Genomic DNA, 25,194 nt, shown 5'->3' on the forward strand with positions numbered 1-25,194 from the left:
CGAAAATATCCCTAAAAAACCCATCTCTGAGTTTTCAAGGAGACTGATTTATTATTCTGAGTAATAATACAACTCTGGTCTCCTGTACAGCCAGCTCTGCCTACATTAAACTTTCTCTGCTGCAATTCCCTTGTCTTGATAAATTGACTCTGTCTAGGAAAGAGACAAGAGGAGACAACAGGCAAGGAGAACTTGTTGGGCACTTACAGGGATAGAGAATTTATATTGCATGCCCATGCAAAATTGAAGATCCATTAGTGTTTCACTCCATGCAGGCTGCTATAACAAAAATACCATTAACTTCGTGGCTTGTAAAACACAAACATTTGTTTCTTACAGTTCTGAAAGATAAGAAGTCCAAGATCATGGTGCTGATGGATTTGGCATCTGGTGAGGACCCATTTTCTAATTCACTGATGGTACCTTCTCACTGTGTCCTCATGTAACAGAAAAAAGTGAGCAATCTCTCTGGGGTTTCTGAAGACATCAGTGTGAAAGTTCCACCCTCACGACCTAATCACCTCCCAAAGGTTCTGTCTCCCAATACATCACCTTAGGGTTTAGAATTTTAATACACAAATTTTAGGAGGACACAAAGATTTAGACAACAGCAATTACATGTTTCTCTTCCTTGTCCAGAGTTACTTCATCTTACTTACCCCAGTTACCCTACATAGTTTTGAATGTTCTCCCCATAGCCTAATTTTCCAGAAATATTTTTTTCTGATTCATAAGTTGCCTGTGTCCTTTTAGGAAAATAAAATATCACGAAGTATTCTCCCTCTAAACACACCTCTCTCTAGAAAAACGGCTCAGCTTAGTGTGTATTTATAACTACTCTAATAAATTCTCATGTTTCATAATTCAATTATTTACCATATTCACTAAAAAAAAAAAGAACTTTTTTTGCAGAGCTAGAAAAATTCCTGTCAAGGAAATAAGATTTTCTTCTTATAGTTATGGGGATACTACTTTTCTCATAGAAATATTGTTGAGTTAAATACCTATTTAACTCAACAATTTCAATGATTGGTACGTAATAGTTGCTCAAGAGAAATACGTTATTGACTTCAACATGTTGCATTTGTGGCAAGCTTTCACTTTTTTCAGAATGTGTACTTGAAAATAATATGTATTTAATAATTAAAAGGACCTGAAACAAAATTTTACATTGGATGTTTAATTCAATTTTCTGTGCCTTGTTCTATACTACTTTTTATCTCAACACATCTTTTTTAATGAAAGATGAAATAATGTATTAAAATGTCATATTTGCTCAAATATCCGTTTCAATTTTTTTAATGTAATCTTCTATGTTTTTACCTTTTCAAGGGTAAGACTTTCTTCTAGGCTTTACGTTACAAACATTTTCAAACATACAAACATTTTAAAGGATAGCATGAACATCTATGTACTAAAAACCTTGTTTTTTTTTTCCATTTGAGAATAAATTCATGCATCATGACACTTCACACCAAAATACTTAGTGTATTTCTTCTAAGAATAAGACCATGTTTTTACATACTCAAAATACTGCTTTACACCTAAAAAATTACTAGTATTTTCCAACTTCATGTAACTTAGAATGTATATTTCCCAAATTTCCCTTAAAATACTTCTTATGTTTTATCAACTGATGAAGCATTAGAATTTGAAAACAGCTGGAATTGACCATATAAATAGGTTTGAGTTTTTCATGTAGAGTTTTTTATGTTGCCATATTTAAACTGATACACAAAACCAGTGTTTCAATATATAAATCTCCAATAAGAGGTATGATACTATTTCAGCTACGTGCAACCATTTGTTAATTTTGTTTGAGAAATTTAGAATTCAAACAAGGCAGTTAGTTATTTAATTAGAACTTAAAAAAATAAGCAACTCTGTGCAGAACAAGTGCCAAATAGTATAAGGATGAGACTGATTGACTCCAAAGCCAGAAATATTTCTTGCCCTTAGATTGTCCCTGCACGGGTCTTCCTTCTTAATAACTTGAATTAGTCCACTTTGTTTTACTGCAACTACCACTATCTTAGTTTAGTCTTTGTTTTTATTTGACTTATAATTCTGGCTCTATTGTTATATAACAATAACCCCCTGCCCTCAAAACAGGGACTTCAAATAATATCATCATGTCTTTTGCTCACAAATCTGCAGATATAGGTCTTAGCTAGGCAATTCTTTCCTGGGGTCTCAGTTCGTCTTAGTCAGATGGTGGCTGATGTTTTTTTCAAAGGCTTCTTGACTTGCATTTCTGGTGACTGGGCTGGGAAAATTCAAATAACTGAGGATCTTTGATCATCTCTTTCTTTTTCTTTGTGGGCACACTGTGTCTCTTGACATGGTGGCTGTAGGCTAGCCAGACTTGTTCGGTGTATCCTATTTTATAGAGAAAGCACATGAGAAAACAGCTCTCCATTTGTGTCATCAGAGGAGTCGCACACTTCTTCTCTGGAGAGCAGTAATTTTCAGCTCCTGTATTCTCTGTCCCTGGAATAATCAGCTTGGATGAAGAGCAAGCATGAGTGAGACAGAATTTTTGTCATCCAGACATTCCCTTGTGTTGCCCCATAGGGACAAATTCGAAGTTTCTTAGAATATAAGGAAGATAGGAGATCAGGCACTTATACTAATTTTACATACAGCTTCTTAAGTAGTTTTACCCATGTGTCTTTCTTTGAATTCATAGCTCACATGGAATTACGAGAACGGAGCACAAACAGACCAAGGAAAACAACTATTCCATTTGCATCAGTCAGACACATCTGTGAGCACATGATTTCAGGCATGTATCTTAGTTTGGAGGATAATGTTAGTAAAAAAAAACAAAAAACAAAAAACAGGGTAAGCATATCCTACTGAAAGGCTTGCACTACTGGAGAGACTGTCCCTGTCCTCATCAGCAACCCACTGTAATCCCCAAAACTCTCCCAGTCTTCTGTAGTGTCAGGCTACCTCAAACAAGATAGGATTTCATTTTTTTTCTGTTTTTTTCTTTCCAGCTTTATTGAGATATAATTGACAAAAGTTATATATATATGTATGATGTACCATATAAAATGATATACAGATATACACATCATGAAATAATTAAATCAAGCTAATTAACATATCCATTACCTTACATACTTACCATTTTTTTGTAGTAAGACTATTTAAAATCTATTCTCAGTAATTTTCAAGTATGTAATAGATTACCATTAACTATAGTCATAACACTATACAGTAGATCTCCAGAATTTATTCATCCTATATAATTGAAACTGTGCCTTTTGATCAACATCTCCCGATTTCCCCACAATACCTAACCTCTGCAAACTACCATTCTACTCTATGCTTCTAGGAGTTCAACTTTTTTTGATTCCATATATGAGTGAGATCATGGAGTACTGGCTTATTTCACTTAACATAATGCTCTCCGGGTCCATCCATGTTGTTGCAAGTGACAGGACTTACTTCTTAAAATAGTTTTTAACTTACAAAGATTACAAGTAGAAGTCCAAGGTATTTTCACAAGGGATGTGCAAACTACTCTTTACAAGAAGGTGAAAGTCTTCCAAGGAAGATATGAGGAAGAGATGGCACAAAAGGGCCAAAGTCTTCCTCTTTTATAGCAGACTTTAATTTTCACATCACTGCTCCAAAGGAGTAGCAGTGGGTCACTTCAGTGTCTTGGCCACTCCTCCTAAGTACTTGGGCATCACCTACAAACAAGCTCCTGCTAGATAGCCATGTGAAGTGACAAGAGCAAAATCTCCAGACAGATGTTGCAATAATTGAAAACAGAGTTTACAGTTAGAACTGAAGATTTATCTGCCTAAGGTAGTAGTAGTGAGAATTTTGGATGCTAATTCTCCCACTTTTTATGTTCCTGAGTTTCATTAAATTGAAGCCTCTTCAACTCAGTTGAAAAATGGTGAGAAAAGTGGTACATAACACAGAGGGTTGTAAATTCCATGAAATGAGATAATCTATAAGTTATTTTAGCTCAGTGCCTGACATACAATAATGCTCAATGTATATTTACTGTTTCTTTATTATTACAGGCAGACTTTTAGAAATAAAATCTTTTTCAACAATAAATATATAATGGTGAACCCTAAAATCAGGAATTTAGCACTCATTAGTGCTTAAAGGTGTAGAAGTGCTACAGTGATGCAAATAAAATGGTCAAAGTAGATATTCAAGGGTAGGTTTAAAGACAAACAAGATGCGTTTAATGGAAACGAAGGAATTAACAATAAGAGCTGATCACTTATTAATCTAAGTGATCTAAGAGCTGATCTCCTTTTTTTTTTTGAGACGGAGTCTCACTCAGTTGCCCACGCGGGAGTGCAGTGGCGCAATCTCGGCTCACTGCAAGCTCTGCCTCCCGGGTTCACGCCATTCTCCTGCCTCAGCCTCCCAAGTAGCTGGGACTATAGGCCCCCGCCGCCACGCCTGGCTAGTTTTTTTGCATTTTTAGTAGAGATGGGATTTCACCATGTTAGCCAGGATGGTCTCAATCTCCTGACCTCGTGATCTGCCCACCTCGGCCTCCCAAAGTGCTGGGATTACAGGCGTGAGCCACCGCGCCCAGCAATCTACTTTTAATCTAAGTTCATCGTAAGTTTTGACAAGTGTGACAGACAATTCTTTGATAAACAGATTGGAAACTACCGAAATGTGGAGGTTGCCTCCCCACAACCCCCCATCTCTTTTCTGTTTTTTTTTTTTTTTTTTCCTTTTCTTTTCTTTTTTCAGATGGAGTCTTGCTCTGTCGCCTAGGCTGGAGTGAAGTGGCATGATCTTGGCTCACTGCAACCTCCACCTCCCGGGTTCAAGCGATTCTCCTGTCTCAGCCTCCTGAGTAGCTGGGATTACAGATGCTCACCACCATGCTCGGCTAATTTTTGTATTTTTAGGAGAAACAGGCTTCACCATATTGGTCATGCTGGTCTTGAACTCCTGACCTCAGGTGATCCTGTTGGGACTACAGGCGTGAGCCACCACGCCCCCCCATCCCCCATCTCTGTATCTATCTTTACCCTTTGCTTTACAGCTCAGGTTATGTGTTCTATTTTCACAACTCATTAAACTCCCCAGAAACTGACTCAGTAAGGCAAATTGTTTTATCCAAAAAACAAGGAAAAACAGAAAAAAAAGTTTCTTTTTGTCCTCTTTGAAAATATTTTGTTTGGTTCATAACCCAAACGTGCAGGACAGCTTCTGACCATAATGCGTGATCTGACATTCATTCGTACATTGATATATTCTAGTAGAGAAAGACAGAAAAAAATGAGGCCAGGTTCTGCAAATGATTCAGGCACAAAAAGAAAAGAAATGTAGATTTTATTGTACAAAGTTTACAAGTGGAATGGATCTTTTTCATAAAACTCATCCACTGAATAATAATGTGTATAAGCCATGCAGAACCCATTGGTGATGAAGTTGGTATTATGAAAATGAATCAAAGTTTTATAAATGTCATCTAATCTTACAGATAAAGCCTAGAAAGATTTTAAGCTTTTTGATTTGCTGTTTGATAATCCAAAATTAATTGTGATGATTACCATTGAAAATAATCATTCACACATATTTTGATATCTTATACATACAGCAGGCACTAAAACTACTCCCTCTTGTTCTCCCAGTTTCTCATGTCATTAAGCAATGCTAGTTTCTATCATTAAACTTGAACATAATCAAAGTTAACATTGGAATTTAGTTTGCTCACCCCTTCTTGCCCATGGCTTAACTAAAGCTCACTTTTATTGCAAGTCTAAAATCAAAATTTGAGATTATTAGATTAAGACAATCTATAGTTGACCTTGTGAGATTTGCCAACTTCCAAATCCCATACTTTTCCTTTGACTTCCATTAATCTATGCATGATTGTCCTAGCCTTTAAGATAGTCTTTTCTAGGCCGGGCGCAGTGGCTCATGCCTGTAATCCCGGCACTTTGGGAGGTTGAGGCGGGTGGACTACCTGAGGTCAGGAGTTTAAGACCAGCCTGACTAAAATGGCAAAACCCTGTCTCTATTAAGAATACAAAAATTAGCCAGGCATGGTGGTGCTCACCTGTAATCTCAGCTACTTGGGAGGCTGAGGCAAGAGAATCATATGAACCCAGGAGAAAAAGGTGGCAGTGAGCTTAGATCACACCACTCACTGCACTCAAGCTTAGGAGACAGAGCGAGACTCTGTCCACCCACCCTGCCCACCCCCCTAAAAAAGATGGCCTTTTTTTTCATTGAGACAGCAATGAAAAAACTTACATAAGTAAATAACATTCAGCTTTTTCTGAAATATCTTCCAATTTGATAATTCTTCGAATTTTACAGGAAACATAGAGCCATTACTATCTTAGGCAGACAACGCAGATTATCAAATGCTTGTGTTGTACTTTGAATTTCAAGGGAAAGCAATATATGTTATCACTTCTTTAAAACACAGTGTTTTAGAATCCCTTAAAAATCTTTCCACCACATAATCCAAAAGAGTGTCATCTCTAACTTTTATTTTCTGAAGTTTAGTTTTTCCTTACAATTGTCTTTGATGAAACAACCTGTCTACTTGACAACCTTGGTGGAAAAAGAGAAAACAGATAAAATAAGAACTAACATATTATCATTTGTAACAACGTGGATAGAAAAGGAGTTCATTATGTTAAATGAAATAAGCCAGGCACAAAAAGACAAATATTGCATATGTTCACTCATATGTGGGGGCTAAAAAAGTGTATCTCATAAAGGTACAGAGTAGAATGGTGGTTCCCAGAGTCTGGGAAGTGTAGCGGGGAGAAGGAATAAAGAGAAGTTGGTTAAAGGGTACAAAACTACAGTTTGTACTTACTCAAATATTAAGTTTTACTGTTCAATAGTACAGTAGGATGACTATAACAATAATTGATTGTATAATTTAAAATAGAAGACAATTAAAATGTTTCCCACAGAAAGAAAAGATAAATGAGGTGATGGAAATCCCAATTACCCTGATTTGATAGCTATGCATATATATATATATATATATCTCACAAATACCCTCCAAAATATGTGCAAATATTATGTACCAATTAAAACAAAAACTTCAAAAGCACAATAATTATATTGATACTTATAATTATTAGAATATTTACTGATTCACTGTTGAGAATGAGATATTTATTTGGATTGCTTGTATTTATTAAAAAGTAATAGCACATATATAGAAAATAGCACAATTCAGAATTTATGTTGCTTATTATGAACACTGAAATAAGATAATTACTACCAAAATACATGAATAGAATTGCAATATTACTTTACCATTTATAGAACCTATTTGAATTATGCATAATTTTACTTGGTTGTACATTAAATCGATCACAAAGAAAGCAAAAATAATAATAATAATAAACCAAAAACAAAAGAAACAATGAAGAGAGCTAATAATGGCAAAGAGTGGAAAGGAGGAAAACCAATTGACTAGTACGGAATTTAGGATTTGAAAGCTTAGAGTAAGACCCTCAAATGTTAGTGGAGTCAGACAATATTTATAATTCAAACCACAAGTATAAACCATGGTTCTCATACTCCCTAGCAGCTTTGGCATCATCATCAACAAGATATAAGAAACAGGTTAAAATTATAACTTAACAAGGTTAAGATGTATTTAGTTGTGTTTCCTTCTAAAAAGATTCTTTAGGAAGTAGTGAAACAGAACTTAGGAAGGTATAGAAAAGTTATGAAGGAGAAAAAAGAAGTTGGTTAGTGTAAATCTGCATTCCACACAAAAACCCTCTACTTAGGCACTGTGGTGTCTCCCCTTTCATGAAGTTTCTGGAGTTCTATTTGCTTTTCACCTGAATACTTTGCCACTATATTTAATTTTCTAATTCATCCTATATTCTTTCAATATTCTATTTTTTATTTTTTATTTTTTTGTGGGTACATGGTAGGTGTGTATATTTATGGGGTACATGAAATATTTTGATACAGGCATGCAATGTAAAATAAGCACATCATGGAAAAGGGAGTATCAATTTTCTTAAGCATTTATCCTTTGAGTTAAAAATAAACCAATTACAGTCTTTATTTCATAATGTACAGTTAAGTTATTATTGACTATAGTTACCCTGTTATGCTATTAAATAGTATGTCTTACTCATTCTTTCTGTTTTTTTTGTATTCATTAACTAAACCCACCTCCTTTGCAGCCCTCCACTGCCCTTCTCAGCTTCTGGTAACCATCCTTCTACTCTCTATGTTCATTAGTTCAATTGTTTTGGTTTTTACATTTTTGCAAATAAGTGAGAACATGTGATGTTTGTCCTTCCATGCATGGCTTATTTCAATCAGCATAATAATCTCCAGTTCCATTCATGTTGTTGCAAATGACAGGATGTCATTTTTTATGGCTGAATAGTACTCCAATGCATACATGTACCACATTTTCTTTATCCATTCATCTGTCAGTGGACATTTACGTTGCTTCCAAATCTTAGCCATTGTGAACAGTGCTTCAACAAACACAGGGGTGCAGGTATCTTTTTGATATACTGATTGATATACTGATATACTGATATACCCAGCAGTGGGGATTGCTGAATCATATGGTAGCTCTATTTTTAGGTTTTTGAGGAACCTCCAAGCTGTCCTCCATAGTGGTTGTACTAATTTACATTTCCACCAACAGTGTACCAGGGCTCCCTTTTCTCCACAACCTTGCCAGCATTTATTATTGCCTGTCTTTTTTCTTCTTTTGATAGAAGCCATTTAAAATGGGGTGAGATGGTATCTCATTGTATTTTTGTATTTTCCTGACAATCATGGGTGCTGAACACCTTTACATATGCCTGTTGGCCATTTGTATGTCCTCTTTTGAGAAACATCTGTTTAAATCTTTTGTACATATTTTGATTGGATTATTAGATTTATTCCTATAGACTTGTTTGAACTCCTTATATATTTTGGTTATTAATCCTTTGTCAAATTCATAATTTGCAAATACTTTCTCCCATTCTGTGGGTTGTCTCTTTACTTTGTTGATTGTATCCTTTGCTGTGCAGACGTTTTTTAACTTAATGGGATCCCATTTGTCCATTTTTTGCTTTGGTTGCCTGTGCCTGTGGGGTATTGTTCAAGAAATTTTTGCCCAGACCAATGTCCTGGAGATTTACCCCAATATTTTCTTGTAGTAGTTTCACAGTTTGAGGTCTTAATTACAAATCTGTAATCCATTTTTATTTGTTTTTCTATATGGCAAGAGATAAGGGTCTAGTTTCATTTTTCTGCATATGGATATCTTGTTTTCCTAGCACCATTATTGAGAGACTGTCTTTTTTCCAGTGTATGTTCTTGGCACCCTTATCAAAAATGAGTTTACTGGGTGTGGATTTGTTTCTTTCTTCTCTATTATCTTGTATTGGTCTCTGTGTGTTTTTATGAAAGTACACTGTGTTTTTGTTACTATAGCTTTGTAATATAATTTGAAGTCAAATAATGTAATTCTTCCAGTTTTGTTCTTGTTCCTTAGTATAGCTTTGGTTATTCTGGGCATTTTGTGGTTGCATATACATTTTAGAGTCTTTTTTTTTCTGTTTCTTTTTTTTTTTTTTTTTTTTGAGACGGAGTTTCGCTCTGTTGCCCGGGCTGGAGTGCAGTGTTCGGTGCTCAGCTCACTGCAAGCTCCGCCTCCCGGGTTTATGCCATTCTCCTGCCTCAGCCTCCGAGTAGCTGGGACTACAGGCGCCCGCCACCTCGCCCGGCTAGTTTTTTGTATTTTTTTAGTAGAGACGGGGTTTCACCGTGTTAGCCAGGATGGTCTCGATCTCCTGACCTTGTTAATGGGTACAAAACGTTTGGGAGGCCCATCTCGGCCTCCCAAAGTGCTGGGATTACAGGCTTGAGCCACCGCGCCCTGCTTTTTTTTCTGTTTCTATTAATAATGTTTGGTATTTTGATAGGGATTTCACTGAATCTGTAGATTGCTTTGGGTAGTATGGACATTTTAAAAATATTGATTCTTCCAATCCATGAAATCGGAAGATCTTTCCATTTTTTTGGTGTCTTCTTCAATTTTGGTGTCTTCTTCAATTTCTGTCTTTACTATTTTGTAGTTGTCATTATAGGTACCTTTTGCTTTTATCATTAAGTTAATTCTTACATGTTTAATTTTATTTGTGGCTATTGTAAATGGGATTGTTTTTTATTTCTTTTTCAGATTGTTCACTGTTGGCATATAGAAATGCTACTGATTTTTGTATGTTAATCTTGTATCCTATAACTTTTTTGAATTTGTCAATTCCAATAGTTTTTTTGTGGAGTTTTTAGGTTTTTCCAAATATAAGATTATAACAGCTGAAAGCAAGGATAATTTGACTTCTTCCTTTCCACTCTGGATACTCTTTATGTCTTTCCCTTTTCTGATTGCTCTAGCTAGGACTTCCAGTACTACGTCAAATAACAGTGGTGAGAGTGGGCGTCCTGGTCATGTTCTAAATCTTAGAGGAAAGGCTTTCAGTTTTTCCCCATTCAGGAAGATACTAGCTGTGAGTCTACCATATATGGCTTTTATTATGCTGAGGGCATTCCTTCTATCCCCTGTTTTATGGGCGTTTTTATTGTGAAGTGATATTAGATTTTATCAAATGCTATTTCAACATCAGTTGAAATGATCATATGTTTTTCATCTTTCATTCTGTACATATGAAGTATCACATTGATTGCTTCTTGAACCATCAATATCTTACAATATGTTGAGCCATCCTTGCATCCTGAGGATAAACCCCACTTGGTCATTATGAATGATCTTTCCAATGCATTGTTCAACTCGGTTTGCTAGCATTTTGTTGAGGATTTGTGTATTAATATTCATCAGAGATGTTGACCAGTAGTTTTCTTTTCTGGATGTGTCTTATGCTGGGTTTCATTATCAGAGTAACTGGCCTTGTAGAATTAGAATGGAATTATTCCCTCCTCCTCTAGTTTTCAGAATAGTTTGAGTAGAATTGGTGTTACTTCTTAAGTGTTTGGTAAAATTCATCAGTGAAGCCATGGGGTCCCAGGCTCTTCTTTACTGGGATAATTTTTATTATGGCTTCTATCTCATTTCTTGTTATTGGTCTGTTCAGGTTTGGGATTTCTTCCTGCGTTAATCCGTATGCTTCTAGGAATTTTTCCATTTCTTCTAGATTTTTCCAATTTATTGGCATATAGCTGCTCATAGTAGCCACTAATAATCCTTTGGATTGCTGCAGTATCAGTTGTAATGTCTCCTTTTTCTTTTTCTTTTTTTTTTTTTTTTTTTTTGAGGCAGAGTCTCGCTCTGTCGCCCGGACTGGAGTGCAGTGGCCAGATCTCAGCTCACTGCAAGCTCCGCCTCCCGGGTTTACGCCATTCTCCTGCCTCAGCCTCCCGAGTAGCTGGGACTACAGGCGCCGGCCACCTCGCCCGGCTAGTTTTTGTATTTTTAGTAGAGACGGGGTTTCACCGTGTTAGCCGGGATGGTCTCGATCTCCTGACCTCGTGATCCGCCCGTCTCGGCCTCCCAAAGTGCTGGGATTACAGGCTTGAGCCACCGCGCCCGGCCAATGTCTCCTTTTTCATTTCTGGTTTTATTGATGTGGATCTTCCTTCTTTTCTTTTAATCTGGCTAAAGGTTTGTAAATTTTGATTAACTTCAAAAAAACAACTTTTTGTTTTATTGATCTTTTATATTATTTATAATTTCAATTTCATTTATTTTCTGATCTTTATTATTTATTTTCTTCTAATTTTTAGTTCGGTTTTCTCCTGCATTTCTAGTTCTTTAAGATGGATCATGAGATTGTTTATTTAAAGTTTTCCTGTTTATTTTTTGTGTAGGCAGTTATAGCTATAAAAGTCCCTCTTAGTACTGCTTTTGCTGTATACTATAGGTATGATATGTTGTGTTTCCATCATCATTTGTTTCTACAAATTTTCAACTTTATTCTCAAATTCTACACTGATCCACTGGCCATTCAGGAGCATAGGGTTTAATTTCCATGTATTTGTATAGTTTCCATAATTCCTTCTTATTAATTTCTAGTTTTATTCCATTGTGGTCAGAGAAGATGCTTGATATCACTTCAGTTTTCAAAAATGATTTATGACTTGTTTTGTGACCTAACATATAATATATCCTTGAGAACATTCCACATGCTGAGGAAAAAAGGTGTACTCTGCAACCATTGTATGAAATGTTCTGCAAATACATATTATATCCATTTGTTCAATAGTGCAGATTAAGTCCAATGTGTCTTTATTGATTTTCTGCCTGGAAGATTTGTCCAGTGCTGAAAGTGGGATTTGGAAGTTGCCAGTTATTTTTGTATTGGGGCTGATCTCTCTCTCATTTATTATTATCATTATTATTATTATTATTATTATATTTTAAGTTCTGGGATGCATGTGCAGAATGTGCAGGTTTGTTACATAGGTATATACGTGCCATGGTGGTTGGCTGCACTCATCAAACCATCGTCTACATTAGGTATTTCTCCTAATGCTCTCCCTCCCCTAGCCCCTCAGCCCTCAATAGGCCCCAGTGTGTGATGTTCACCTCCCTTTGTCTATGTGTACTCATTGTTCAACTCCAACCAATGAGTGAGAACATGCAGTGTTTGGTTTTCTGCTCCTATGTTAGTTTGCTGAGAATGATGGTTTCCAGCCTCATCCATGTCCCTGCAAAGGACATGAACTCATCCTTTTTCATGGGTGCATACTATTACATGGTGTATATGTGCCACATTTTCTTTATCCAGTCTATAATTGATATGCATTTGGGTTGGTTCCAAGTCTTTACTAATGTGAACAATACTGCAATAAACATACTTGTGCATGGCTATTTATAGTAGAATGATTTATAATCCTTTGCGTATATACCCAGTAATGGGATTGCTGAGTCAAATGATATTTCTAGTTCCAGTTCCTTGAGGAATCGCCACACTGTCTTCCACAGTAGTTGAACTAATTTACACTCCCACCAACAGTGTAAAAGCATTCCTATTTCTCCACATCCTCTCTAGCATCTGTGGTTTCCTGACTTTTTAGTGATCACCATTCTAACTGGCATGAGATGGTATCTCGTGGTTTTGATTTGCATTTCTCTAATGACCAGTGAGGATTTTTTCTTTTTTCATTTTTTTTCCCCAGGCTTAATTCACTTTATTTTTCTTGTATAAAAACCCTATGTTGTAGCCACAGCTGGAGCCTGGGTCCACAGCACGGAGACTCTGGTGTGGGTCTTGACAAGGTGGTCAGTTAATTCCTGATAGGGAGACTTGGTAAATACAACCTCCTTCCAGAGGTCGGGGTCAGGTAGCTGTAGGTCTTAGAGATGGCATCAAAGGTGGCCTTGGCGAAGTTGCCCAGGGTGGCACTGCAGCCCCGGGCTGAGGTGTAGCAGTCATCGATACCAGCCATCATGATCAGCTTTTTGGGCACAGGCGCTGAGACAATGCCAGTGTCCCTGGGTGCAGGGATGAGGCGCACCAGCACAGAGCCACAGCGGCCTGACACCTTACAAGGGACGGTGTGGGGCTTGCCAATCTTTTTCCCTTAGTAGCCTCTGCACACGGGGACAATGGAGAGTTTGGCCAGGATGATGGCCCCATGGATGGCGGTGACCACCTCCTTGGAGCACTTAACATCCAGGCCGACGTGGCCATTGTAGTCTCTAATAGCAACAAATGCCTTGAACCTGGTGCGCTGGCCAGCATGGGTCTGCTTCTGCTCCGGTGTGATCTTCAAAACCCCCTCTTTGAGAGAGGCCACTAAGAAAAAGTCAGTGATCTCAGATTCCTTAATGGGCAGGGAGAACAGGTAGATCTCCTCCAGGGACTTGATCTTCATGTCCTTGACCAAGCGGCCCAGCTTGGTGACCGGCATCCACTCCTTATCCTTGGCCTGTCCTGTGCGAGCTCCGCGGCCTCCACTCAGGTCCCGTCCACGGCCGCGACCCCGGCCACGGCCCCGGATGCCACTGCCAAAACCTCTGCGGAAGCCACCGTGGTTCCCCATCCCAGGGCCACGAGGGCCTCCGGGGCCCCCCGGCTGCACTGGCGTCATCCACCATTTGGTGTTTTCTCGGAGAAGTTGAGGTTTTTTTCATGTTTGTTAGCCATGTAAATGTCTTTGGAGAAGTGTATGTTCATATCCTTCGCCCACTTTTGGATGGGGTTGTTTTTTTCTTGTAAATTTGTTGTAGCTCCTTGTAGATTCTGGATATTAGCCCTTTGTCAGATGGATAGATTGCAAAATTTTCTCCAATTCTGTTGGTTGCCTATTCACTCTGATAGTTTTTTTGCTGTGCAGAAGTTCTTTACTTTCATTAGATCCCATTTGCCAATTTTGGCTTTTGTTGTGATTACTTTTGGTGTGTTAGTCACGAAGTCTTTGCCCGTGCCTATGTCCTGAATGATATTGACCTAGGTTTTCCTCTAGGGTTTTTATGGTTTTAAATCTTATGTTTAAGCCTTTAATCTATCTTGCATTAATTTTTGTATAAAGTGTAAGGAAAGTGTCTGGTTTCAGTTTCTGCATATGGCTAGCCAGTTTTCACAACACCATGTATTAAATAGGGAATCCTTTCCCCATTGCTTGTTTTTGTCAGGTTTGTCAAAGATCAGATTGTTGTAGAAGTGTGGCATTACTTCTGAGGCCTCTGTTCTGTTCCATTGGTCTATATATCTGTTTTGGTACCAGTACCATGCAGTATTGGTTACTGTATCCTCGTAGTATAATTTGAAGTCAGTTAGCATGATGACTCCAGCTGTGTTCTTTTGGCTTAGGATTGTCTTGGCTATATGGTCTCTTTTTTAGTTCCATATGAAATTTAAAGTAGTTTTTTCTAATTCTGTGAAGAAAGTCAGTCAGAGTTTGATGGGGATAGCATTGAATCTATAAATTACTTTGGGCAGTATGGCCATTTTCACGATATTGATTCTTCCTATCCATGAGCATAGAATGTTTTTCCATTTGTTTGTGTTCTCTCCTATTTCCTTGAGCAGTGATTTGTAGTTCACCTTGAAGAAGTCCTGCACATCCCTTGTTAGCTGTATTCCTAGGTATTTTAATCTCTTCATAGCAATTGTGAATGAGAGTTCACTTGTGATTTGGCTCTCTATTAGGAATGCTTGTGATTTTTGCACATTGATTTTGTATCCTGAGACATTGCTGAAGTTGCTAATCAGCTTAAAGAGATTTGGGGCTGAGATGATGGGGTATTCTATACAATCATGTAATCTGCAAACAGAGACAATTTGATTTCCTCTCTTCCTATTCGAATGTCCTTTATTTCTCTTGCCTGATTGCCCTAGCTGGAACTTCCAACACTGTGTTGAATAGGAGTGGTGAGAGAGGGCACTCTTGTCTTATGCTGGTTCTCAAAGGGAATGCTTTCAGCTTTTGCCCATTCAGTATGATATTGGCTGTGGGATTTTCATAAATAACTCTTATTGTTTTGAGATACATTCCATCAATATCTAGTATTGAGAGTTTTTATCATTAAGGGGTGTTGGATTTTATTTAAGGCCTTTTCTGACTCTATTGAAATAATCATGGGTTTTTGTCATTGGTTCTGTTTATGTGATGGATTATGTTTATTGATTTGCATATGTTAAACCAGCCTTGCATGCCAGGGATGAAGCCATCTTGATCATGGTGGATAACCTTTTTGATGTGCTGCTGGATTCTGTTTGCCAGTATCTTATTGGGGATTTTCACATCAATGTTCATCAGGGATATTGGCCTGAAACTTTCTTTTTTGTGTGTGTCTATGCCAGGATTTGGTATCAGGACGATGATGCTGGCCTTATGAAATTAGTTAGGGAGGTGTCCCTCTTTTTCTATTGTTTGGGATAGTTTCAGAAGGAATGGTAGCAGTTCCTCTTTGTACCTCTGATAGAATTTGACTGTGAATCCATCTGGTCCTGGGCTTCGTTTTTTGGTTGGTAGGCTATTAATTACTGCCTCACTTTCAGAACTTGTTATTGGTCTATTCAGGGATTTAACTTCTTCCTGGTTTAGTCTTGAGAGGGTGTATGTGTCCAGGAATTTATCCATTTCTCCTGGATTTCGTAATTTATTTGCACAGAGGTGTTTATAGTATTCTCTGATGGTAGTTTGTATTTCTCTGGGATCAGTGGTGATATTAACTTTTATCTTTTTTACTCTATTTGATTCTTCTCTACTTTCTTCTTCATTAGTCTGACTACCAGTCTATCTATTTTGTTGATCTTTTCAAAAAACCAGCTCCTGGGTTCATTGATTTTATGAAGACTTTTTTGTGTCTCTATCTCCTTTAGCTCTGCTCTGATGTTAGTTTTTGCTTGTCTTCTGTTAGCTTTTGAATTTGTTTGCTCTTACTTCTCTAGTTATTTTTATTGTGATGTTAGGGTGTCAATTTTAGATCTTTCCTCCTTTCTTCTATGGGCATTTAGTGCTATAAATATCACTCTAAACACTGCTTTAGTGGTGTCTCAGAGATTTTGGTACATTGTGTCTTGTGCTCATTGGTTTGAAATAACTTATTTATTTCTGCCTTAATTTTGTTATTTACCCAGTAGTCATTCTGGAGCAGTTTGCTCAGTTTCCGTGTAGTTGTGTGGTTTGCACTGAGTTTCTTAATTCTTAGTTCTAATTTGATTGCACTGTGGTCTGAGAGACTGTTATGATTTCCATTCTTTTGCATTTGCTGAGGAGTGTTTTACTTCCAAATGTGTGGTCAATTTTAGAGTAAGTGTGATGTGGTGCTGAGAAAAATGTATATTCTGTTGATTTGGGGTGGAGAGTTCTGTAGATGTCTGTAGATGTCTATTAGGTCCTCTTGGTCCAGTGCTGAGTTCAAGTCCTAAATATCCTTATTAATTTTCTGTCTCATTGATCTGTCTAATATTGACAGTGGGGTGTTAAAGTCTCCCACTATTATTGTATGGGAGTAGTCTCTTTGTAGGTTTCTAAGAACTTGCTTTATGAATCTGGGTGCTCCTCTGTTGAGTGCATACATATTTAGGATATTTAGTTCTTCTTGTTGCGTTGATCCCTTTACCATTATGTAATGCCCTTCTTTGTCTTTTCTCATCTTTGTTGGTTTAAAGCCTGTTTTATCAGAGACCAGGATTGCAGCCCCTGCTTTTTTAAAAAAATTTCTTCTTCTTATATTTTTGCTTTCCATTTGCCCTCTATCCCTTTATTTTGAACCTATATTTGTCTTTGCACATCTCATAGCAATTCTATAAGCTATTCATCATAATTCCCTTTTAATAGATTCAAAAAATGAGACTTGGAAAGATTAAATAATTATTTTACTATTACAGAGGTAGTAAATAGCAGAACAGAACTTAAAGTTGATTTAACTCAAGTCTACACAGAGTCTGCTATCTCAAACAATATTTTTTTACCTATGTTACCTCTTTACCTCCTAGCCAATCCACCACTCCATCTACCTTTCACTACCTTGTAACTTATACCAGTAGACTGTTAACCATCCTGTCTGAGAGGATATATCATGTAATAAAGTTAGCATAAGCTTTGGACTCACAAGTCTGTGTCTGAAACATACTTTTGCTGTTTGGTAGTTGGATTAAGTAGGCAAGTTATTTAACTTCTCTTAGCCTCAGTTTCTTCATATGATAAAACAATGATGAAAAAAAGCACATCATAGGAAGTGCCTGTAAACTTCCTGGTACATTATGAGCACTCAATTAAAAAACTATAATATTCAATTTACAATTAAAGCATTAAAAATTTAAAAATATAACTATTACTGTCAATAAAGATATTGACAATCATTTTTTCTTTTAATATTAAGTAGTTGCATTGATTGCCATAGCCTGAACTAGTGAAGGAGTGTGCTCACATAGAAGTTATTTCCATGGCCAGGCATAGAGTTAGATTGCAACCCCTGCTTTTTTTTTTTTTTTCTTTCCATTTGCTTGGTAAATATTCCTTCATCCCTTTATTTTGAGCCTGTGTGTGTCTTTGCCCATGAGATGTGTCTCCTGAATACAGAATACCAATGGGTCTTTACTCTTTATCCAATTTGCCAATATGTGTCTTTTATTTGGGGCATTTAGCCCATTTACATTTAAGGTTAATACTGTTACTTGTGAGTTTGTTCCTGTCATTATGATGCTAGATGGTTATTTTGTCCATTACTTGATGCAGTTTCTTCACAGTGTTGATGGTTTTTACAATTTGGTATGTTTTTGCAGAGTTTGGTACTGGTTTTTCCTTTCCATATTTAGTGCTTCCTTCAGGAGCTTTTGTAAGAAAGGCTGGGTGGTGACAAAATCTCTCAGTATTTACTAGTCTGTAAAGGGTTTTATTTCTCTTTTGCTTATGAAGCATAGGTTGGCTGGATATGAAATTTTGGGTTGAAATTCTTTTGTTTAAGAATGTTGACTATTGGCCCCCACTCTCTTCTGGCTTCTAGGGTTTCTGCAGAGAGATCTGCTGTTAGTCTAATGGGCTTCCCTTTGTGGGTAACCCAACCTTTCTCTCTGGCTGCCCTCAACATTTTTTCCTTCATTTCAACCTTGGTGAATCTGATGATTATGTGTCTTGGGGTTGCTCTTCTCGAGGAGTATCTTTGTGGTGTTTTCTGTATTTCCTGAATTTGAACATCAGCCTATCTTGCTAGGTTGGGGAAGTTCTCCTGGATAATATGCTGAAGAGTGTTTTCCAACTTGGTTCTATTCTCCTGCCACTTTCAGGTACTCCAATCAAACGTAGGTTTGGTCTTTTCATATAGTCCCATATTTCTTGGAGGCTTTGTTCAATCCTTTTCTTTATTCTCTAATCTTTTCTTCACACTTTATTTCATTAAATTTATCTTCAATCTCTGATATCCTTTCTTCTGCTTGATAGATTTGGCTATTGATACTTGTGTATGCTTCACTAAGTTCTTGTGCTGTGTTTTTTAGCTCCATCAGGTCATTTATATTCTTCTCTAAATTGGTTATTCCAGTTAGAAATTCCTCTAACCGTTTTTTCTAACCTGTTTTTCAAGGTTCTTAGCTTCCTTGCATTGGTTAGAACATGCTCCTTTGGCTCAGAAGAATTTGTTGTTACCCACCTTCTGAAACCTACTTCTGTCAAATCGTCAAACTCATTCTCCATCCAGTTTTGTTCTCTTGCTGGCGAGAAGTTGTGACCCTTTGGAGGAGAAGAGGCATTCTGGTTTTTGGAATTTTCAGCCTATTTGCACTGGTTTTTCCTCATCTTTGTGGATTTATCTACCTTTGGTCTTTGATGTTGATGACCTTCAGATGGAGTTTCTGTGTGGATATCCTTTTTGTTAATGTTGGTGCTATTCCTTTCTGTTTGTCTGTTTTCCTTCTAACAGCCAGGCCCCTCTGCTGCAGGTCTGCTGGAGTTTGCTAGAGGGCCACTCAAGACCCTCTTTGTGTGGGTATCACCGGCAGAGGCTACAGAACAGCAAAGATTGCTGCCTGTTCCTTCCTCTGGAAGCTTCGTCCCAGAGGGGCACTCACCAGATTACAGTTGGAGCTCTCCTGTATGAGTTGTCTGTTGACCCCTGCTGGAAGGTGTCTCCCAGTCAGGAGGCACGGGGGTCAGGGACCCACTTGAAGAGGTCGCTTGTCCCTTAGCAGTGCTCGAGTGCTGTGTTGGGAGATCCACTGCTCTCTTCAGAGCTGACAGCCAGGAATGCTTGAGTCTGCTGAAGCTGCACCCACTGCCGCCCCTTCCCCGAGGTGCTCTGTCCCAGAGAAATGGAGTTTTAGCTACAAGCCTTTGACTGGGGCTGCTGCCTTTCTTTCAGAGATGCCTTGCCAAGAGAGGAGGAATCTAGAGAGGTAGTCTGGCTACAGCAGCTTTGCCAAGCTGCAGTGGGCTTTGTCCAGTTTGAACTTCCTGGCAGCTTTGTTTACACTGTGAGGGGAAAATCGTCTACTCAAGCCTCAGTAATGGCGGACATCCTTCCCCACACCGAGCTCAAGCATCCCAGGTTGACTTCAGACTACTCTGCTGGCAGTGAGAATTGCAAGCCAGAGGATCTTAGCTTACTGGGTTCTGTGGGGGTGGGTTCCACTGAGCAAGACCACTTGGCTCCCTGGCTTCTGCTCCATTTCCAGGGAGTGAATGGCTCTGTCTAGCTGGTGTTCCAGGTGCCACTGGGGTATAAAAAAAAAAAAAAAACTGCAGCTAGCTCAGTGTCTGCCCAAACAGCTGCCCGTTTTGTGCTTCAAACCTAGGATCCTGTTGGTGTAGGCACCCAAGGGAATCTCCTGGTCTGCAGATTGTGAAAACCATGGGAAAAGCATAGTATCTGGGCTGGAGCACACTGTTCCTTACGGCACAGTCCCTCATGGCTTCCCTTGGCTAGGGGAGGGAGCTCCCTGATCCCTTGTGCTTCCTGGGTGAGGTGTCATACCACCCTGCTTTGGTCCCCCCTTTGGGGGCTGCACTCACTGTCTAAGCAGTCCCAGTGAGATAAGCTGGCTACCTCGGTTGGAAATGCAAAAATTATCCACCTTCTGCATTGATCTCTCTGGGAGCTGCAGACCAGAGCTGCAGCTTGGTTCCAGTTCGAACATCTTGCCAGTCACACCAAGCCAACTATCCTCTCTCTTTAGCTCTAATAATATTTGCTTTAGGTATCTGGGTACTCCAGTGTTGGGTGCATATATATTTAAATTGTTATATCCTCTTGCTGAATTGACCCCATTAACATTATGTAGTGACTTTCTTTGTGTCTTCTTATAGTTTTTGTGTTGAAATCTATTTTATCTGATGTATGTATAGTGACTCCTGCTCTTTTTTGGTTTCCATTGGCACATAGAATATCTTTTCTTATTTCTTTATTTTCAGTATATATTTGTCTTTATAGGTGAAGTGTGTTTCTTGTAGGCAACAGATCAATGGGTCTTGTTTATTCATTAACTCATTCAGTCTGTGTCTTTTGATTGGAGAGTTTAGTCTATTTACATGCAATGTTATTACTTACATCTGCCATTTTGTTATTTGATTTCTGGTTGTTTTGTGGTCTTCTCCTTATTTCTTTCCTTCCTGTTATCTTTAATTAAACATGATTTTCTCTGGTGATATAATTTAGTTTCTTGCTTTTTATTTTTTGTGTATCCATTGTATGATTTTTGGTTTGGAGTTACCATGGAGCTTGCAAATCTTATAACCTATTATTTTAACCTCACAACAACTTAACATTGTTTGTATAAATAAACAAACCAGCAAAAAGGAAACTAATAAAAACTCTCTCCCTTAACTTCTTGCTTCTAAATTTATTTTTGTTTCTATGTATATCTTATTGTACTGTGTTTTGAAAAGTTGTTATAGTTTTTTTTATTGGTTCATCATTTAGTAGAAATGATATAAGTATAGTGACTCCTAATCTTTTTTGTTTGCACTGACATATATATCTTTTTATTTATTTTTTTTATTTTCAGTACATGTGTGTCTTTATAAGTGAAGCATGTTTCTTGTAGGCAACAGATCATTTTATATGTAAAATGTAATTTTCTCCTAATTAATATAATTACTTTCTGTCTATGGTATACAAATTGACTGATATTTCCCTTCTATCCCTTTGTAAAATATGTGTATCTAGCAGAAAAGTTCTTAGCTCTGGCTATGGGCACACAGAAACTTCCTATATATGATTACATTCACATGTTTATTTACTTTCCCCAGAATAAATTGTGGGAGTGAAACTGCCTGTATTAATCACAGGACAGCTACTCAGGAAGCTCTGATCCTCTTGAGCTTCACATTTATGAGCAAAAAATGAACAGAGTGGCTCTCTAACATAATTTTTGGTGAATATAAAGATATGGCACCCATCACTAACATTGTACAAGGAAATAAACCTCATACCTATATCCAGGAAAATTTCCACTCTGATGAACTGGGGCTCACCCAGAGCGCAGTCAAAAGTGTAGTAGTGGCAGCAAAAGCCTTCCTTTCTTGAACTCGCAGTCCAGAAGCTGAGTTTTGAAGAAAGAATGGATTCTACATCATTTAGTAGAAATGATAAACCCATCAAATATAGTAACTATAACAACTTATTTTTTATTGGTTCACCATTTAATAGAAATTATGAACTAATTTCTACCTAGATTTTTAATAGAAATGGTGAACTCATTTCTACTAACTGTGGTTAGTGTTATAATAGTATGTGTACTTACTATTACCAGTGAGTTTTGTAGCTTCTGGTGATTACTTATTGCTTATTAATGTTTTTTCATTCTGATTAATGTACTCCCTTTAGCATTTCTTATAGGACAGAACTAGTTTTGATGAAGTCCTTCAGTGTTTGTCAGGGAATGCTTTTATTTCTCCTTCATGTTTAAAGAATGTTTTTGTTGTATAGGCTGATCTAGGGTAAAAGTTTTTTCTTTTTTTTTTTCTCTTTCTGCCAGTTCTTTAAATATGTCATGTCACTCGTTTTTGGCTTTTGAGTTTCCACTGAAAACTCTTCTGCTGGATATATTAGTCCTCCATTGTACGTTATTTTTTTTTTTCTTGCTGCTTTTCAGATTCTTTCCTCATTCTTGACCTTTGGGAGCTTGACTATTAAATGCCTTGAGGTAATCTTCTTTGAGTTAAATCTGCTTGGTTTTCTATAACCTTCTTGTACTTATATATTGATATCTTTCTCTAGGTTTGGGAATTTCTATATTTTTATTCCTTAGAATACACTTTCCAACCTTATCCTACCTGCTCTTTAAGGCCAAAAACTTGCCCTTTTGAGGCTATTTTCTAGGTCCCGTAGGTGTGCTTCACTTTTTAAAATTCATTTTTCACTTCCTCTGTGTAATTTCAAATAGCCTGTCTACAAGCTCACTAATTGTTTCTTCTGCTTGATTCATTGTGCTAAGGATTCCAATGCATTCTTCAGTATACCAGTTGCATTTTTCAGCTACAGAATTTCTGCTCCATTTTTTTTAGTTATTTCAATTTCCATTAAATTTATCTGATAAAATTCTGAATTCCTTCTCTGTGTTATTCTGAATATCTTTGAGTTTCCTCAACATATCTATTTTGATTTCTCTGTCTGCAAAGTCACATATGTCTGCTTCTCCAGGATTGGTTGCTAGTACCTTATTTAGTTTATTTGGTAAAGTCATGTTTTCCCAGTTGGTATTGATGCCGGTAGATGTTCTTCAGTGTCTGGGCATTGAAGAATTGGGTATTTATTGTAGTCTTCACTGTCTGTGATTATTTCTTTCTGTCCTTCTTGGGAAGGCTTTTCAGATATTTGAAAGGATTTGGGTATTGTGATCTAAGGTATATTGCTTTAGGAGGCTCCTGAAGGTCAGTGACACTGTGGTTCTTGAAGACTTGTAGATGGTCTTGAACAAGATCTGGGAAAATTTCTGGATTACCAGGCACAAACTCTTGTTGCCTTCCCTTACTTTCTCCCAAGCAAATGGTATCTCTCTCCCTCTGTTCTGAGCCATCTAAAGCTGGGGTTGGAGTGACACAAGCACCCTGTGGTCACCACCACAGTGACATGCTAGGTCAGACCTGAAGCCAATACAGCACTGGTTCTCACCCACAGCCTACTGTAACCACTCCCTGGCTACTGCCTATGTTTGGTCAGGACCCTAGGACTCTACAATAAGCTAGTGGCAAAGCCACTCAGGTCTGTGTTCTTCCCTTCAGCATAGTGAGGTCCCCCAAGTCCTGAGGGGGTTGAGAGATGCTGTCTTGGAGTCAGGGACTAGGGTAAAAAAAAACTTAGAAGTCTACGTGGTGTTCTATTGTACTGTGGCTAACTGGCACTCAAATCACAAGACACAGTCCTTCCCTCTCATCCTTCCCCTTTCCAAAGTCAGAAGAGTCTCATTCTGGAGTCACCACCACCTCAGGCCACACAGACTACTGCCAGGCTAGCGGTGATATTTCCTTAAGGCTTGGGGTCTTTTCAGTCAGCTTGCGATGAATGCTGCCTGCCCTAGAGCTCACCCTTTAAGGGTTTTGGGCTCCTCTGTGGCCCCGGGCAGGTCCAGAAATGCCATCCAAGAGTCAGATCCTGGAATTAGGAACCTCAAAGGCCCACTTGGTGCTTTATACCTCTATGGCCACGATCTTACCTTGGGTGCAAGGCAAAGTCTCCTTTACTCTTTTCTCTGCTTTTCTCAAGCAGAAGGAGTTTTGCCCCGTAGCCATCACAGTTGGTAATGAGCTGAGTCTCATCTGAAGCTAGCAAATCTCCGAGGTCCACCTAGGACCTTTTATGTAGTACCTGGTTATCATTGCTGATTATTCAGGGCTCAAGGGATCTTCAGTTAGCAGGTGATAAATATTGCCAGGACTAGCTCCTTTCCTTCAAGGCAGTGGGTTCTCTCCTGGCTCCCAGTGTGTCTAGAAATGTCATTTGGGAGATAGGGCTTAGAACACACCTTTGACCGGCGCCCTATCCTGCTTTGACTGAGCTGGTATCCAAGATGCAAGACAAAGTCCTCCTCACTCTTCTCTCTCCTATTCTCAAGTGGAAGAAAGGAGTCTCTTTTGGAGCTTTGAGCTGTGCAGCCTGGGATTAGGAGTAGGGTTTTGTCAGCACCTTTTTGGCTGACTCAGCTGGTGTCTCAGCATGTTGTATACCACTCCACTCCACTGTCTCTTGGCCTAGTGCAGCACTAGGACTCGCCTCAGAGTTTCAGTCCTCATGGTTTAGACTGCCTTTCATGTTTACTTGGAGACACAGCACTGTAGGTATTGGTGGAAGGTTTGCAGCAACTCAAGTTCAGATGACTGCTGGGATCTGCAATTCCTCTCTGGCTAGAGCTGGTTTAAATGCTCCCTCTATGGGCAGGTGTCACCTGAGTTTGGTGTGATTTTCCTATCTGCTCCAACAGAACAGCACTGAGTTCAATGCCTAACAATTGCTGTGCTCTCCCTCTCCCAGTGCCCAGAGATGCTTTCGGTGCCAGGTAGCTGCTACCAGTGGTTAAAAGAGGGCTGGCGTCAGTGATTCAGGACTGTTTTTCCTATCTCTTTAGTGTCTCTTTCAGCAATATGAAGTTAAAATCAGGCACTATGAGTGCTCACCTAATTTTTGGTAATTATGAAAGTGTTTTTTTCTGTGTAGGTAGTTGAATTGGTATCCTTGTGGATGAGGGGATGATCAGTGAAGCTTTCTATTCTGCCTTTGAATCTATTTTCATATATTTTGCTCTCAAATTGTTTAGCTCAATGATCACTACATTATTCTTTCTAAAGTCTGCC

At 38.2% G+C, this 25,194-nt stretch overlaps 1 pseudogene; it reads right to left on the reverse strand.

The window, feature by feature from the left end:
• Positions 1–13,171: 13,171 nt before the first annotated feature.
• LOC117072564 lies at positions 13,172–14,056 on the reverse strand (annotated as a pseudogene).
• Between the last annotated feature and the right edge of the window lie 11,138 nt (positions 14,057–25,194).

This window comes from Trachypithecus francoisi, unplaced genomic scaffold, assembly GCF_009764315.1.
Source record: "Trachypithecus francoisi isolate TF-2019V2 unplaced genomic scaffold, Tfra_2.0 Lachesis_group4, whole genome shotgun sequence".
Lineage (NCBI taxonomy): Eukaryota > Metazoa > Chordata > Mammalia > Primates > Cercopithecidae > Trachypithecus > Trachypithecus francoisi.